General features: G+C 40.1%; 1 protein-coding gene across 8 annotated transcripts in view; it reads right to left on the bottom strand.

The window, feature by feature from the left end:
• CACNB2 (calcium voltage-gated channel auxiliary subunit beta 2) overlaps positions 1-18,525 on the bottom strand; it is a 346,152-nt gene that overhangs the window by 137,752 nt on the left and 189,875 nt on the right. The window lies entirely within an intron of this gene.

Below are 18,525 nucleotides of genomic sequence, written 5' to 3' on the forward strand. Positions count from 1 at the left end.
TTCACTTTGTCACCCTCAGTAGAGTACAGTGGCATCACAGCTCACAGCAACCTCCAGCTCCTGAGCTTAGGTGATTCTCTTGCCTCAGCCTCCCGAGTAGCTGGGACTACAGGTACCTGCCACAACGCCCAGCTATTTTTTTGTTGCAGTTTGGCTGGGGCTGGGTTCGAACCTGCCACCCTCGGTATATGGGGCCAGCACCCTACTCACTGAGCCACAGGCACTGCCCATCTTAATTGGCTGTTTACTAGTAAATGAAGGTCATGTTAAAAGGGCCAGGCCTTTTCTTGAACGGAAAAACAAGGAAACAAGGTGGGGCTCTTGCTTTTCAAGGTGAGTTCTCCCAGGTGGCAATGAACTATCGATCCACAAACATTAGTAAATTAAATTTTCTCTGTAATGTTACCATTTTGTGAAGAAAACCACTCCCAAGAATCCCTGCATTTTGGGAGGCTGAGGTGGGTAGATCGCCTGAGCTCATGAGTTCTTCCATGAGCAAGATTCAGACTCTGTCTCTAAAAAATAGCTGGGTGTTGTGGCGGGCACTTGTAGTCCCAATTGCTAGGGAAACTGAGGCAAGAGGATCGCTTGAGCCCAAGAGATTGAGGTTGCTGTGAGCTAGGATGCCATGGCACTCAACCAAGGGTGACAAAGTAAAACTCAAAAAAAAAAAAAAAGTTCTTTATTCTTCTAAATTAAATGTCTAACAAAATTTTTAATATTGTAAACATATTTTCTCCAATTGGTTGATTTGACCTAGATAATATTTTCCCTGGGGGCAAAGAAGGCAAAGACTTGGTCTCCTGAAAGCCTCTTTCTACACATCAAAAACACTAAAACAAAGTAAAGATTGCTGACGGAATTATGTCGGGTAAGAAACAAGAGTTAAGAGTACTTAAAAGTGTTATTATTCTGAAGTATTACATTTCTCTGTGGAAACCGTATAAAAATAACTATTTCAGTTTCCACGTAAGAGATGGTGCTTCTCTCATACGAGTCCTTAAATAATTTCTCAATACTAGCATGGGTAAGCAAGCAGGCCAAATGACTCAGTAATTTGGTGATAAATTATTAATATACTGCTCTAAAAGCCTAACCTTCCAGAAAGATACGACTTTGGTGCAGAGAGATTTAATATTGAAAATAGGCTACACCATCGGGGATTTGGCTGGAGAAATGCCAGTGGTGTGGCACATTTAGTAATAAGGCATTGCAAAGTACCCTAGGGCCCTAATATAGTTAATGCATCCCTTAAGCCAAGAACCCACCTTCAGGAGGCAGCTTGGGAACTAAAGACAATCTGGTTCATACACGTCTGTGTTTAGCAAAGACAGCATGTTTCGATTAGCCAGAAACGTACCTTTGGTATATAACATTCATATTAGAGAACCCAGGCTGTGTTAAGCACATTTAACAAAACATTAGACATGTACAGTGGGTCAAATACTAATAATATCTCTTCTCTCACAAACAAGAAAGCATTTTATTTTTACTGCATGGAAATATCTGCTGTAGTTTAAGTACAATGGACTTGAAGGCTGGTAAAAGTTCCATCATCCAGCAAAGCAAAAAAGTGCCCCGTTGGGTAGGAATGCAATTTGGTAAGGATTAGGAGTGGCTTGGGGACTCACTGCAGTGGCATGAAATATCTGTATGAACTTGGAAGCTTGTGTTGGTCACGTGTGCATCTCAAACCCCAGGGCACATGTGGGAAGAAGACAGAATGGGCTTTCCAGGCTAGTCAGGGAGACAGACATCACACAGGTCATAGCACAAAACATTATTTGTGAGTTTCAGTAATTACTGTCAGGGAAAGGCCAAGTGTCGGAGCAGGGAAGGTAGAAGGGAGCTGAAGACAGAACTCAGAAGAGGCTTCCAAAAGGAAATGCGTATTCAGACGGACAGAATAGTTATCAGCGATAAAAGTCTGATGTCCCTCCTATATTAATAAATCTTACCATCTTACAAAAAAGACCCAACAACTCAGTGGAAAAAATGGCAAAAAGGAGGTGGTGGGAAACAGTCATAGAAAGGGGTGAGGGAACAACACTCCAAGATGGAAGGGCCAACAAGAAGGACATTAGGATCTTAGCCTGTTTAAGGAGCAAGGGTTTGGTGAAGCAGAGGAAAGCCCTGGGATGCCTCAGCTGGCTGTGTCTTCTGGAACTCAGTACTTCAGGTATGAGTTGAAGCATTTAATTACAAAGGAAAGTTATGGTAATGCCATTCATTCCTTGATTCTTTTTCTGGGCAAATACATGGAGTGAGCTTTCATGATTCTTCACAGTATTGTGTGCCAGTCCTTTCAACAGGTAGCCCCTACAGGAGCCAGGCACTGAGGACATAAAGACAAACAAGATCTACCCCTCACCTCAAGTAGCTTACAGCGCCTACGTCTCTCACCAACTGATGTCTGAAAGCTCCAAAACACACGAGCTATACATTTTACTACACAACATTAAAAATCATAAAGTATTAACAGTAAACTTGGACAAAACACTTAACCAATGAAATACTTAACGAAATGACAAAAGTTCGATTTCTTTCATAGGTTAATAGGTTTTATAATTCAATATGAAAAAGACCAGTTCATAACTTCTCCCTGACTTTGCAAAGTAATCCAACTCAGTGGACAAAATAGGCAAAAAGCAAAAAAAAAAAAAAAAAAAAGGAGGTGGGGGTGGGAGTGATAGTCACAGGAAAAAAAAAATGGTTGTAAGCATATAGAAAATCATTAACTTTAGCCCTGATGAGAAAAATGAAAGAAAATGCCACTTTTGATGGTTTTTGGCAAAGATTAAAGCAGAGCTAATTTGCTATCACTCTGGTCCTCTCCAACCTTGCCCCTTATACATACAATTTGGTAGAATCTATCCAAACTGAAAATTTACCTTGATTTGTAATTCCAATTCTGATTCTAGGACTTTTAATTTCGAGATATCTACATACATATGTATATAGGTAATATACATATTTATATAAGGATGTTTATATAAGAATGTTCAGTATGGCACACTCTTTGTGTTTCTTTGAATAACTGCAGAGAAATGGTTAAATAATTACACTGCGTATCATCATATGTTATTCATGGCATGTTATTCAGCCATTAAAAATAAATAGAGTATATCTAGCAGTTAGTATCAGCAGCTCTGCTGATGATGTCACTTCCTTTTCACCTACACAGCACCTGCTACTCTGATTCTTCAGAGAGGATCCTGGGAGTGTCTGAAAAGGAAGGCAGCCCACTGGGGAGGGAGGGCATGATGGGTGCTTTTCTTTGGATAAAAGAAAGGTGCTAATTAACACAAAATCAAGATGGCTCTGGGGTTGCATGCAGGGAAGTTTATGCATTTCCTAAAAAGTAGGTTTCTCAAGGTGGGATATTAGCTATTTCCTTTCCTATTCATCTTGACTTCAGTGATCTGAAAAATTAGGAAAATTTGGGATGCTTCTTTCTCTAAACATAACCTCCAAAATTTATGTCCCCCATTAATAACTTCTCACTGTCTTTCAAAAATCATTTAAAGGAGGATCATTTTCAAAATAGTTCCTGATCCCCACACCAAGTATGCACTCAGGTTCTCCTAGTTAGATGGTGTTGAAGATTTTTCAACCAATAAAACCTTTTTTTTTTTTTTTTGGAAAGACAAAAACTAAATGAAAATGTTGCTTTATTATTCAAACCGCATTAAAAAATATTTTCAAAGGCATTAGCAACACTATTGATTCTTGGGAGAGAAGCTTTAACCTAACTGAATTAGAACTAAAAATGTTAAACTTTTAAAAAAACTTTATGAAGAGTTTTTAATGAACCTTGGCGACATTGTGAAAACTGAAATAAGCCAGCCACAAATGGACAAATAGCATATGAGTCCGTGTAGGTGAGGTCCCCAGAATAATCAAATTCACAAAGGAAGAAAGTGGAATAATAGTTGCCAGGAGCTGGGGTAGAGAGATTGGGAAGTTAGCATTTCATGGGTATAGAATTTCAACCAGGAAAAAAGATGAAATTTGAGAGATGGATGGTGCCATGATTACATAAGAATGAAAATGTGTCAGATGCCACAGAATCATACATGTAAAAATGATAAAAACCAGTAAACTTTATGTTATGAATAGTTTACTGCAATAATTTTCTTTTTCTTAAGCCCAAACAAGATTTCTGGTAGAGAAATCAGAGTCAGCCTTGACATCTAAACAGAACAGTGACATCAGCAGGCAATTCTCTCTCGTAAATTGACAAGCATAATGTGTACCAGCTACAGACAGACAAGGCTGTCCCTGCACTGTTCTGAACTGTCACCCTCAGCACCTAGGACCTAACTGGGCTGGGCAGGCTCCTGACTGGGATTTGTTCCAGGGAGTTGGGAGGAACTTTTTGCCTTTTAAGTTGAAACTCACAATTTCGAGAAACCCTTTCAGAATGCCCTCCACTGGGAATAGGCTAATTCGGGAACATTCTTAATACTGAGTCGTGGTAGAGTTTAGTAATTTTTTGTTCGTTGGTTTGTTTTAATGTTTTGTCATCAAAGCAAATGACAAATTTTTTTACATGAGTTAATTTTTATGTCCAAGTCCAAGGATAATGAAATATATTTTCCACGCAAAATATTATATACATTAAATAACATACAGTGGTCACAATGCAGTGTAGGTTTCCTGGGAAGCAGACTCGGGGATAGAAATACACAAGCAGGAAGTGGATTTCCTGGGCAGTGCTGTCTAGATGAGGACCAGGGAGAGTGGAAGGATGAAGCAGGACAGACAGAGCAAGAAGCTGAACCCTATTAAGTCGCAACAAATGTCTCAGTTGATCCTTTCATGAACCTCTAAAGTTGGGAAAGCCCCTCAAAGATGTCTGAATTGAGGCAATGGCCAGTCTGGGGATATCTGCTACCCCACAAAGATGAACCTTGGATGAGACGACTCTCTTTATCCAGGGGCAATTTTCAGAGAAGAACTCAGCAGAGAGCAGCCAACTACCAATAGTCCCAGTAGCTGAGGGAAGGGGGGCTTCAGTCTCAAAAGGGTTGGGGGATTTGTGAGACTCTGGGAACCACATCATAGCAGCGACTACAGGTGATCACAAAGAACAATATGTATTTCATAATTTACAGCAAAGTTCTGCCTCAATCCCAGATACAATTGAACTAGAAATTATAAAAAGGTAAAATTCTAGCAAGAAAACAAAGAAACCGTATGAAATGCCAGCTACTGGAAATCTGGAAACTTAAGAGATAGTAAGAGAGAAAAAACAAACCTCCCCCCAAAAGGCCTCTAAGTAGTGAGGAGAATTATTTTTGGGAATACTCACTTTTTTCCCCAAAGTCTCAAAAAATAGACAATATTCGTAAATAAAAATTGAAGACAATTTCAAAAAATAGATCATGCCAAATCTTATAGCCAATAGAAAAAGAAGAAATCCTTCTTTATGTTTTTTTTTTTTTTTTTTGAGACAGGATTTCACTCTGCTCCTTGGGCTAGAATACACTGATGTTTTCACAGCTCACGGTACTCTGAAACTCCTGGGCATAAGCAATCTTCCTGCCACTGCCACAGCCTCCCAAGTAGCTGGGACTGGGAGCTACTGGAGCTTCTGGGAGCCAAGCACCATGCCTGGCTAATTTTTCTATTATTTGTAGAAATGGAGTCTCACTATTCTTAGGCTGGTCTTGAACTCCTGGTCTCAAGCAATCCTCCCTCCTCGGCCTCCCAAAGTGCTGGGATTACAGGCATGAGCCACTGTGCCCAGCTGATTACACCTCTGATTTTTCAAGTAAATTATAGATTTTGTATAAAGCAATTCCATCTAGAAAGAAACATTGTGTGTGCTACAGAAGGATAAAAATCTGAGAACTTCAGGTGGTATTTTAGGTAAACCACCATTTTAGCATTAAATACCCAATTAACACTCAGTCCTGACGAAATGTTGACATGTCACCAAACATGCTATAATTTGTTGTGTATAATAATTCAAATGTGAGAAGTGACATATTTCAGACATTATGTTAATGCCTGCGGAGAGGCTTACTATAATTATTGGTTGGGTGTCCTTGGAATTTCACCATCCTCAGTTTCTAAATCCAGAGGTTTGCACCCCACCTCCCAAACTCTTGATTAGATCATTTTCTTAAGGTGACTACCTTCCAGACAGGGAGCTGAAGCAGATTGTTCATGGACCATAATTAACACAAAGTAAATAACTTTTCTAAGCCGCCAAGAGAAAGAGTTCAAGGACATGGTCTATCTCATGATAATCATTTTCAGTCAGTTCCTAGGTCTGGGCAGACATTGAAACACACCATCTGAAGGAATGAGGGTTATCATGGATGTTGGCAAGCATGGTTTTCAGAAACCTCAATGACAAACAGCTTTCTACAAAACAGCATCTGTAATACATCCCCAAATTTCATGCCAAGCTGTGTAGAAAGCATCACACTTTTCCTGGTATTAAAAAAAAAAAATACCTCCAGGATTCTAACCACACAGATCCTATCAGTGCTCGGCCAAAGACACGGACTCAAGTTGGCCTATTGCCTCTTTCTGGTTGACTCTTATCGTGAGCTAAGAACGATACTCACATTTTTAAATAGCTGAAAACCCAAAGAAGAGGAATCTCTTGGGGTATGTGAACATGGTATGAAATTCAAATTTCAGTGTTCCTAAATAAACTTTTACTGGAACCTGGCCACGCTCTGTCACGTATGAATTCTTCATGGCCACTTTTACGAGATGGTAGCAGAACTGAGTGGTTGGCAGTGGAGCGACCATATGGCCTCGGAGCCGAAAATATTTGCTATCTGGTCTCTGACAGATACATGGTGCCAACCTCTGTATTCCGTCACATGCCAAACTTAAACTTTTATATGCTCATGCAACGGTGATGCTGATGTTGGTAGCACTGATGCCAAATGATGCCTTACGCCCCATTCCCCTTTTCCAAGTGTAATGGGAAGGTTTAATTTTGGAAGTGGCACAAAAAGTTTCCTCCCCCTCCCGCTGATCAAAATTATTTACCCTTAAACTGGTATCTCTGCACAGTTGGTTTTTAATCCCGTGACTTCCTCCAGTGATGAAAAATAGTTTTGTTCCCTAGATCGATGTCAAAGGCATTTGGAGGCAACTTCGTGATGGTTTTCAGCATATTGACAACCGGAAAAATTGAACCACGCCTCAAATGTAGACACGGGCAACAAGGGGACAGTGTTCAGACAGTGACTGTCCAGGTCTCACGCCTGCGAGCCACCATGCTCAAGCCTACAAATAGCAGAGATGTCACTCAGGGCGCGGACTCCTGCAAGTCTCCAACAAGGATCCAAGGAAAACTGAATTTTAGAACTCTTGACAGCAGTATTTTGTGACAAATATTTCTTTTATTCCCCAATTTTAAGGAACAGGACTACTTAAAGAAAAACAGATGTCTTCATCAGTTAAAAGCCACTTTTTCTAGTTTAAATGGCTTGACATTTCCCCAACGCATAGCCCTAAATGCCCAATTTAAGGAGGACAATTTACTTCTCAGAGGACTCAGAAACTGATGCATTTAACAGCAGACCTCATCCCCATTAGCACACGGAGATGACTGTTATTCTAATAAAGATACACGTACTTTCCCCCTTATGCAGTGATGCAGGTCAAAAGGAAAGGGAGCAGGATACTTTGGAACACTCAGCTCCCAACCCTTTTCTTTTTAAATCTTTTCATTTCTAACACCAGAGAAAGTAGACATTTCTCCGGAGAGGCTAAATCTTAGGATACAGCCTTTTGCTTTCCCTAAAGTAGTCTGTCTTTAGAGGGCAGCATAACAAGAGCTATATCTGACACTTATTAGTCTTGGCCACGGGATGTTACAGCTCTAAGGCTAAGCGATACTCCACGCCCAGGGTTCTGAGGCTAAATTGCAAGGACCCTGTTACTTAGCGCTGCTTTGCTGTTCTGCTGCCGACATTAAATGCTAAGTATATCATTGAAGGTGCTAAGCTACTCAAGGACAATCTATCTCGGTGAGAAGGGACTTCCAAAGATGATTCAGATTATAACTCTTTGCTGTTGGCTTGTTGGGTGTTGCCTCCGTTTCAGTCCTCGAGCCACCCGCGTCCCCCATTTATACTTATCCCAGGAGATGCTTCCCTTCCATCTTATTTCAAGATCATCCCGTCTTCTTTCAACCTTCCGAAGGTGATCTTAGTTTTCTACTTTTGCCCCAGTTCTCCTTGGCCCTCTTCAGCTCACTTTCCTTGAAGGCTCCTCTACCTCCCTGAATCCCTGGGAATCAGCACATGGTGTTGGGCCCTTTTGTTCCTGCCCACTGCCCTGGGGAGTGTGGCTTGCTGAAGGATCTCTGCGGCCCTCTCCACCTCAGCCAAATCGTCACTTTTGGTCTCATGTCACCACGTAGCTTCCTTTCCCTCTGCTGTTCTGGCTATTCTCAGTCACCACCTCACCCTGATATGCCTGGTAATTATACATCTTTTTCTCTAAATCAACACAGCATAATAATGCAATATGGAGGGGGAGGAAGGGAGGCAGGGAGGCTGAGGATTAGATATTTTTTACATTTCTATCTATTCCTTTTCAAGGTTCCCTCTCATACTTTGTTCTGTCTCTACAACTCAATTTTGTCTTGAAAATGTTGAACTCTTTCAAGATTGAACATCATCGTCTTTTTTTTATTCTTTCTTTTTTTGAGACAGAGTTTCCTTTGTTGCCCCGGGTAGAGTGCTGTGGCATCACAGCTCAAGCAACCTCCAACTCTTGGCCTCAAGTGATCTTCTTGCCTCAGCCTCCTGAGTAGCTGGGACTACAGGCACCTGCCATGATACCAGACTATTTTTAGAGATGGGGTCTTGCTCTTGCTGAAGCTGGTTTTGAACTCCTGAACTCAAGCAATCCACCTGTCTCAGCCTCCCAGAGTGCTAGGATTCCCATCAGGAAAGTCTTAAAGAGAAGATTTGGGCAAGTATGGATTGACAAATGGACATTAGTAGACACCAAGCAAATGAATACTCCTGTCAGAGTACACAGCATTCCAAGTTAATAATCCTAACACTGTATTCATTAAATCAAAACAAAACAAAACAAAAGACTAACAAAGAACCTAAAGGCCCATCTCAGCTAACCTCAGAGGCTCAAGAGAGCAAACCGAGAAATCGCAGAGATGACCCCCTGGGAGGAACAGTATAGGGCAATGAAGGACTTCCATTTTGCAGTGGGTTGGCCCACATTTGAATTCTGAGTCTACCACTGATGAACTATGAGATTTTTAGGGAACGTTTTTCAAAGTCTCGAAACCTCAGATTCCTCAGGTCGAAATTGTCAACAATAAAAAAATGTTTTGAAGAGGCAATATATGTAAATCACTGAATATAGTGCCTAACCATAAATACTCAATAAATAATAGCAGCTCTTATCATCACTATCAGCGTTGCACAACAACTTGAGGGTTTTTAGCAACTGTCCAACCTCGTGTTGGAGAAACGGAATTGGAATCAAGATAGAACAGTTACAAATCAGCCTGAGTGAAGGGCAGGAAGCAGCATAGTGCTTGCCCCTGACAACGGGTTAATAAATGCCTGCTGAACGAATGAATGAATGAATGAGTGGAGAGGGCATGTTTCTGCTCAGTCACACATCACAGAAACCTGGGAAAAGCGATTTCTTTAAAGATCTCCCACAGCACAGGCTGAAGAGAGTTCTGCAAGTCTTTAGGGAAATGTGATACCCTGTTGCCGATGATTTCACATTTCATAGCAAAGTTTAGTTCTAGTTTTTGTTTTTCTCCAATCCACCGGATCTAGGGTGCTGCTTGAATTTTCAAGAGTGGAAATCTCCAGGAAGAACTGAGCATATTTCTGGACAGGAGCCACGAGGTTGGGCCGACATTTGGTTAAAGGTGGGCTTGTCAGGGAAGCACTCAGTGGCTTCCAAGAGAGAGGCAGTCATGGCAGTCCCAGAAGAAGGTGATGGTGACCTCACCACTGAGTTCCTTCATTCAGGAATTAGAACAAAGACATATCCGCTCAGGAGGACCAAGGGACTACAGATTCTTGATTAGTCTGTTGCAAAAAATCAAATCAGAATTTGTGTAATTTCCCTTTACACCCCTATGATAAGAGTGAGGGCAGGGACTGACCCCTGCTTGATAGAATCAGGTGTATCTACCCAAACATATCTGCCTTGCCCAGGAAGGGTCAGACTCATGTCCCTCCCAGGAAATAGGAACACTGCCCATTGCTGCCCTCCCCGACCCTTTAAACCTCTATCCACTATAACCCACATGTGGAATTCCTCTCTTGATTTCACCCCACTTGCATCCAGGTGGAAATGAAGACCACATGGTTTCTACAGAATGGGGACTCCATCTCCCTTACATTTCACACCTTTGAGTCATCTTGCATCCTTGGGTCAAGGGCCTTCACCACTGATGGTCTTTTTGTACATTTGTTCACATGGGACAACAGAACACATGAAAACAAACCATGGGTGGGGGCAGTCTCTGAGCCCCTCCCCATTGCTGTGCACTTGTTTAATGAAATTCATTTTTGAGTCTTTGTGACACAGAAGGAACGAAAGGAAATTTCTCAGCACACTCAGAACCTTTGGGGTCCAGTCAACAAAAAGACAACCCCCCCCCCCGCCCAGCGTGTCAGTTAGGCCTTTCCCATGGTGACCATGATGATGGCAGTGAGCAGACCACAACAGCGTTGTCTACCCAAGATAATCTACATATGTATTAACTAACTTACTCTTCACGACAATCCATGAGATAGGTGCTATTATCATCCCTGCTTTGCAAGTGACTTATGTGTGGCACTGTCCCCATCTAGGAAGTGACAGAACCAGGCTTTAAAGTCAGGGCTTCTGGCTCCAGAGTGCACATCAACCACCAGGCTGTACAAGTCTGATGCCAAGATGAATGCAAAAAAGGACAATTCAGGGATGATGAGCAAAAAATCCTTAGCAGCCTGAAGAGGACAGAGGATGAAAGGTCAGACACAGCTTGGACCACTTGCTTCAACTTTTTGAACCTTATATTCTAACCTACGAAATGAGGATAAAAACATCAAAGTATACAGTGAAGCTTCCACTATAATCCCCCAAAGCAACTGTTTTTTTTTTTTGCAGTTTTTGGCCAGGGCTGGGTTTGAACCCACCACCTCCAGCATATGGGGCTTGTGCCCTACCCCTTTGAGCCACAGGTGCCACCTGCAACTGTTATTTTCTACCCATCATCTTCAAAAATGATAACTGCCACATTCATTGGAAAATTCATTTCTCTCTCAACTTGATGTAAAGAACAGAGCGATGTCCATGGTCTACAGAGTTCTAAATGCTCAGCTGAATAAAATGGACATAAGCCATAAATTGAAACTCACCAAGGACTAACGACAATAGTAGTTAATATTCATAGCACCGACCATCCTAAGTGTGTGAAATAGACTAACTCAATTTGGCCTTCATCATGACCTTACAAAGTAACTTAAGATGAAGAAACAGAGGTGTAAGATACTTGAAATAACTTATCCAAGGTTACATGAGTATAGAAAAATTAAATATGGCTAAAATATATGAAAAAATTGACCTCAAGAATAAAAACATATACGTAGATGTTTAAAATGAGATAAAATTTTGCCCACCAAATTAACCATTTTTTTCAATGACAGTCAATATTACATTGGAACTCAAACACTACAGGCAGAAGTCTAAATCAGTATGCCTTTTATGAAAGGTTGGAATACATATTACTCTTTTAAAAGTAAACACTCAGAAATTCTCTTTTATAGAAGCTATCGGAAGGGAGAATAAAATAGAGAAAATATTTAAGTATGAGAATGTTTACTACATGATTTTATATAGGTCAGTGTAGGAGACCAGGAGACAAGGCTGAAACCAGATGCAAAGGCTTGAAATTTGGGTGCAAATGTTAAAGTGAACCCCCCCTCGGGCAGAAGAGCAGGGGTGATTGATAACCCCAGGTGAGAACTGGCTTCCACTGGCTTGGGGCTGTCTCTGTCACCTGACATGAACTCTAGCAATTTATAAGATCACTTACACTGTGGTCTTCAAATTTCTCCACCCTTGAAATCACCAGGACAGTTCCAAGACAACCATATATAGTATAAAAACAGAAGGGAGCCCAATTCAAGGAATTCCTACCCACATTCTTGGTAAAAGCCAAACCCATAGCCCTGAATATTCCTCCCCTCCATTAGTAGGACGTCAAAGGAGCAAAAACCACGTCCTTCTGGTGCAGCTGCTCTTTTGTGGAGGCTGACTCTCCTCTCTTTGGACAGTGAATTTTAACTTTCAATTAAAAAAAAAAAAAACAATCACTTGCTTGGCTTATATGATGTGTCCTGAAATTCTTTTCTCATGATGATCACCAAGAACCAGATGAAAAGAAAAATCCTCCCTGCAGAGGCTACTAACATATACATATGTGTGCACATATACATCTATCAATACGCATCCATGTATAGCTATATGCTGATATTTTATACATATACACACTTGTATATGTATATAGGTAGGTCACTACGAAAGTTTTGAGACTACGTTATGGTCCATTATTTCACTTCCAAGAAACACAGTTGACAGCGTCCTTTCTGATTCACCCAGGCAAGTTTCAGCTTGCTCAGCTTCTCATGTTGCTGGGAGGACTTCATTTGTTTCCATCCATGTGAATTTTATACTTCTTGATTTCTGTGTATCTCAAAACTTTTGTAAGGACCCACGTGTATGTGTCTGTGTATATGTGTAAAGCTAACTAAATAGCCAAGATTGGGAGAAAGTTGCATTATGAAAACTCCTTTGAAAATTATATTCTATATGCATATATTACTTTATCTTTTTAGTGCCTAAAAAATAACAGGAATTTCAAGTTAGCTCTTAGTTTAACTAGGAGACTCGCCCCATCTCCAGGGGGACTTTTAAATAGTAATGGGCATATGAATCACTGGGGCATCTTGTTAAAATGCAGATTCTGCTTCAAGGCCTGAGGTGGATCCTGAGAATCCACATTTCTAACAAGTTTGGAGATGATACAGGAACTGCAGGCCCACAGCGCACATTTTGAGGAGCAAAGTAGAAGTCTCATGTGGCGATTTAACTCAGTAGTCCATTTTGGCTTACGCCTGTAATCCTAGCACTCTGGGAGGTCGAGGCAGGTGGACTGCTTGAGCTCACAGAGTTCACAGCCTGAGCAAGAGCAAAACCCAGTCTCTAAGATAGCCGAGTATTGTGGCAGACACCTATAGTCCCAGCTACTGGGGAGGCTGAGGCAAGAGTTTGAGGTTGCTGTGAGCTATGACACCACGGTACTCTACTGAGGGTGACAAACTAAGAGTCTATCTCAAACAATCAATCAATGAATCAATAGTCAATTTTTTAGTTGCCACATTTCAAGAGCTCAATGGCTACCACACTGGGCCACTGGGCAGCACAGACAGAGTATTTCCATCATCAGAGAAAGTTCTACTGCACAGTGCTAGCTAGAAGATGCCAAAGCAGGACAGAACACTTCCAGGGTTGGGTGGCTGGTGACTCATTTGCCAGTGGGCTCACTTATTATATTTTAAACTGAAGGAGACATACTTTTTCCCCATCTTTTAACTTCCACTACTGGCCCAGCTTCTAAAAAGATACAACAGGGCAATGAACAACTTCTTAAATAGTCTTTGCAAAGGTGCCGTATTTTTATGTTTCCTGTTAAAACTAAAATTAAGACCACATCAATAATCTCAGGAGAAAACGATGATTCTTCCCTTCCCACTATCTGTTACTTAGACTACAGCAAGTACAGGCCATTTCAGTAACAACGACAAATCGCAAAAAAATTGTTAGCGGCACAAACAATATTAAACTCACATAAAAAAAAAACACGAAAAGGACTTTGGGATTAACAAAAAACCCAAACAAAAGATTTTTTTAATCTAATAGCTTAAAAATCTTAATTTAATAGTATCATCCCAGCAGATTTTACTATAAAGCCTGGAAGAATTACCGGAGTCAATTTTTATAATAGTTATGTACACCAAGTTTTAATAAATATACACTCAAATGTGAGTCCTCAATAAAGGGGCTGATCTGGTTTTCAGGGGTTTTAAACATTTGAATTCTCAACACAAGAAAAGTTCCAAACTCAGTCTCAATTACCAGAATGCTCTAGGTTAATGAATTCACAGGCACCTTAAATTAATAGGTTTTTAATTCAGATGTCAAATGAACACCAAATCCTTTAGGTTCCAGTTGTCACATTGAGGCCAGTACCTTTTTTTTTTTTTTAAATATAGTGACTCATGGTATAACTGTTTAAGATGATTACATACTTTAAATATTTTTTCTTCATTACAGAGCATATGGTTTCTCAAATTATGTAAAAAAGATAAAATTATTCATGGAAAAAATGATCTTCTATGCATAATCACATACAACAGGTGTGTATTTTAAACACATGGGGGCTGATTAATGAATGTGTATTCCTAAAATACTCCTTTGGGTGTATTCTAGGAAATCACTTCTGTATACATTTACATTCATTATTAAGAAAAATAAGAAAAACCTGGAACTCATATTTAGACACGCTGTCTCTAACACCATTCCTCAAAATACATCTTCCTGTTGGGTAGCATATGCTTAAACGCAACTCTTAAATAGCTGGAAAATTCTGCGTGAGCCACAAGCGATACAGACCATTCAAAGAGCCAGCCAGGCTTGGACTGTGAGGTTGGATGCATTTCTGCATTATTTATCTAGTCTAAGTTTTCTTTATGTTATTCTGAAAAGTTATAACTTTGCAACCACTTTAAGTTCCTGAGAACTTTCAGATGGAGTCGTAGCCTCCTCTTAAAAGTTTCTGTTCGTTTTGACAGTGACCCAGGGGCAAAGAACAAGAGGCAAAAATGTGCCTTAAAAGAATAATGGCCGTATTAGTAGAAAAGGCCATTTTGAAATTTATATTAAAAACCTTCAACTCTCATACCGAATGACATACAGGTTATGGACCATAACCTCACTTTAACAGTTGAAATAAAGAAACCAAATTAAATAGCAAACCGTTTGGGGGGATTTCAACTTGGTATGATTAGAGAGCTCAGTTGTTTTTCAAGAATTTTTTTTTTCCTTCTGACCATACGACAAAGAAGTGAAATCATCTCATTCTGTTAAAGTCCCAAACAGACCTAAAAATGGGATTTTGTTTTTAGTGGAATGTGACCAGACAGTCAAAATGTATTCTTTAATATAGGTCTATTTCTTTCCTTCTTTCTTTCTTTTTGTTCTTGAGACAGAGTCTCACTATGTTGCCCCCTGTAGAGTGCTGTGGCATCATAGCTCACAGCAACCTCAAACTCTTAGGCTTAAGCAATTCTCTTGTGTCAGCCTCCCAAATAGCTGGGACTACAGCCGCCCACCACAGTGCCTGGCTGTTTTTTGTTGTTGGTGTTGCAGTTGTCATTGTTGTTTAGGAGGCCAGGTGGGGTTCGAACCTGCCAGCCCCAATCAATGTGGCTGGCGCCCTAACCACTGAGCTATGGGTGCCAAGGCCATAGCTCTATTTCTTAATAGTTTATTATTAACCTAACTTAGAGCTTATAAATCTTTATAAAATCACATCAAATTACCACCTCAATTCATCAAGGTATTAAAGAATCAGAAATATGATTATAGAATTTGAATTGGATATATTTCAAAATATATATATAGTTTAAAATTACCGTTTACAATCTAAAAAATATGTCCATAACTCTTAAGTTTAACTTCATCTTTTATTTGCATATAAGAAGCAAGTGACAACACTTATTGCCCCTTTTTTGCTCTGTGCAGTCATTACTGTGAATTTTACATAGTTTTATGGATTAAAAACAATGTTAAGCCAGGTGACGTGGCTCACACCTGTAATCCCAGCACTCTAGGAGGCTGAGGCAGGAGTTCAAGACCAGAGTGAGCAAGAGACAGACTCTGTCTCTACTAAAAGTAAAGAAATTAGGTGGGTACTGTGGCAGGCAACTGAGTCCTTGCCACTTGGGAGGCTGAGACAAGAGGATTGTTTGAGCCCAGTTAGTTTGAGGTTGCTGTGAGCTATGATGCCAACTACTGAGGGCAACAAAGTCAGACTCTGTCTAAAAAAAAACAATAACAAAAACAAAAAAGTCAAATCCTAGTTATTTATTCTTAACTCAGATACTTTCTTTAACATTTAAGAGAAGCAGTCCTCAAAGTGAAATTTCACTAACAGTTCACTATTTACAAATGACCTAAAGAAAGTTTTAATAACATATAAAAGTTCTCAATTCAATTGCTTACAGCCATATTTAACAGATATTATTTCACTGAAGAATCAAGGTATTTTTTTAATTGCCTATAGTTATACTCATAAGGACTTTTAACCATACCCTTCCAGAAGATGTTTTAAGATGCTGAAAATTGAAATCCAAGTTCAAGTACAAAAGTAGCCCTAAATACAACATGTAATAAAGTTACAAAATGCGTATGCTAATCTCAAACTTTGTCCCCCAGTATGTTGACATTTATTCCAGCCCTTCAGAAACAGTATTTGTTTTATACTGCAGTTAGTGACTCAAGCAAGCACTTGAGTGGAAAGTTTAGAAACAAACTTGGAAATGATTAAAGAAACTGATGAAAAATGCTAGCTGTCACTGAGAATCAGTTTCTTACCACTTAAGAAGACTCACTGCCATGGCAGCACATGCTTCCTACACGTCAAACTCGATTCTCAGAGTGTGCATTAAAAAGGCCTTTCCTAGGACGCTGAAGTGCATTACCACAGTGAAGCTCCGTCCACAGCGGGAATACAGGGATATTAGTTTCCCACGCTTGGCAATGCTCTTAAAATAGGCTCTCAGACACTGAAAGACCAAATTAAAAAAAAAAAAAAACGAAACTATTTACAAGCACTTCAGGAAATGATGGTCTACAAATTGAGTGGAAATTCCACATCCAGAAAAAAGAAAAATCAGTTTTTGATGTAATATATTAGTTGACTTCTAGAAACAAACTAAATCAAAGAGAGAGCTGGGCTGGGGACATTCAGTCAAGTTTCTGTTAAGTGTTTTAATCACTTGACCCAGACTTAGACATGGAGAGGAAAAAACAAAAACAAAAACACCAACCGACATTCAGTTCCCATTTAAATGAGTAGAAAGATTTTCCTAAGGATTTAAAGGTAATTTGAGTGTTGGTTGGTGAAAAGCTAGAGGATTTAATAACCTCCTGAATTTCACATCTTGACAAGCAAATTGAAAGATTCTTTCATCATCAATAATGATGCTTTTATACGTTGCTTTTCTTTCTGAGTCTTTGCTTCAACTTGTGAATAATTTGTGTGGGCAGACATACAAAGAGATTTAGGATTGGTTAATACCACACCGAGCCTCCAATGAAGACAGAATAACATGGTTCTTTTGCCAACTTTCGGGTAGTATATGCTAAGAAAATTGCACAGTTCTGTCTCAACACTGTGATCCAGAGAAAATATTTCACCAACATATTTAATTTTCTTCCTACCTTTTAGAAAAATGATAACAAAAACCTTGCCCAACATCCTCGTCAAACAAGGACAGGATTTCTGCCAAGGAAGTTACTGTGTTTTAATTAGAAGTAATTTAACCAAACACTGGACTAGCTTAAGAGGCTGTATAGATTGGAATAGAGCAAGGCGCAAAAGGAACCCAACCCTGGTTGGCATTTGGAAAAAACCATGAAGGAAAACCAAGGGCAGCAGTTCAAATCACCTTGAACTTGTAAAATAATTGGCCATCAACTAGTTGCTAAATGTGGATGAAGGAAGATCGAGAATTAAAAAGATGCCTTAAAGCTTTCTGGTCTTCTCGTATTCTGATGAGAACCTCAAAGCCAGAGAGGTTAAATAACTCACCCAAAGCCAATCAGCTAGATGGCGGGCTGGGAACTCCGGAAGCAGCCTTAACTCTCAGCTCCATCGGTAATTAACCTCGAGGTCCAGGGCAAGGCCTTTCACTTCTCTGAGTATTTGCTTTCCTCCCCAACCCAAGTGAATCGTAGGAGATGAATTTCTACAGCTTTTTCTACCTCTGACATTGCAAAATTCTGTGCACATCAATAAAATAGCGCTTGCTAAAAAAAACATGGTATGTTAAAAGCAAGAGAAATTGTAGACTTCAGGATTTTAGGAAAAGTCTTTACTCTCCCATCATTTTCAAACCCTATCATCTGTAATAACAAGTTAAAGAATAATGAAGAAAGACTTTGCGTGAAATGGGCTTTGATAGAAAGGAGGAAATCGGGAACTAAGAAGAAAGGAATGTAAAGCCGGGAAAGGAGTCAGATATACAAGGAAGATACACCAGAGACAAAGGCAGTCAGAGTGGCCAGAGAGACACAGGAGGCGGGCAGTGAGTAGGCTGAGAGACGGAGAAAGAGGACAGAAGACCAGACGATGACTGAACTTCACTGGTGTCCCCACTCTTCAAGCAGCATTAAAAGTAAGACTGCTGGCTCGGCGCCTATAGCTCAACCGGCTAAGGCGCC

The sequence above is a fragment of the Otolemur garnettii genome, unplaced genomic scaffold, assembly GCF_000181295.1.
Source record: "Otolemur garnettii isolate 467f Iridium unplaced genomic scaffold, OtoGar3 scaffold00019, whole genome shotgun sequence".
Lineage (NCBI taxonomy): Eukaryota > Metazoa > Chordata > Mammalia > Primates > Galagidae > Otolemur > Otolemur garnettii.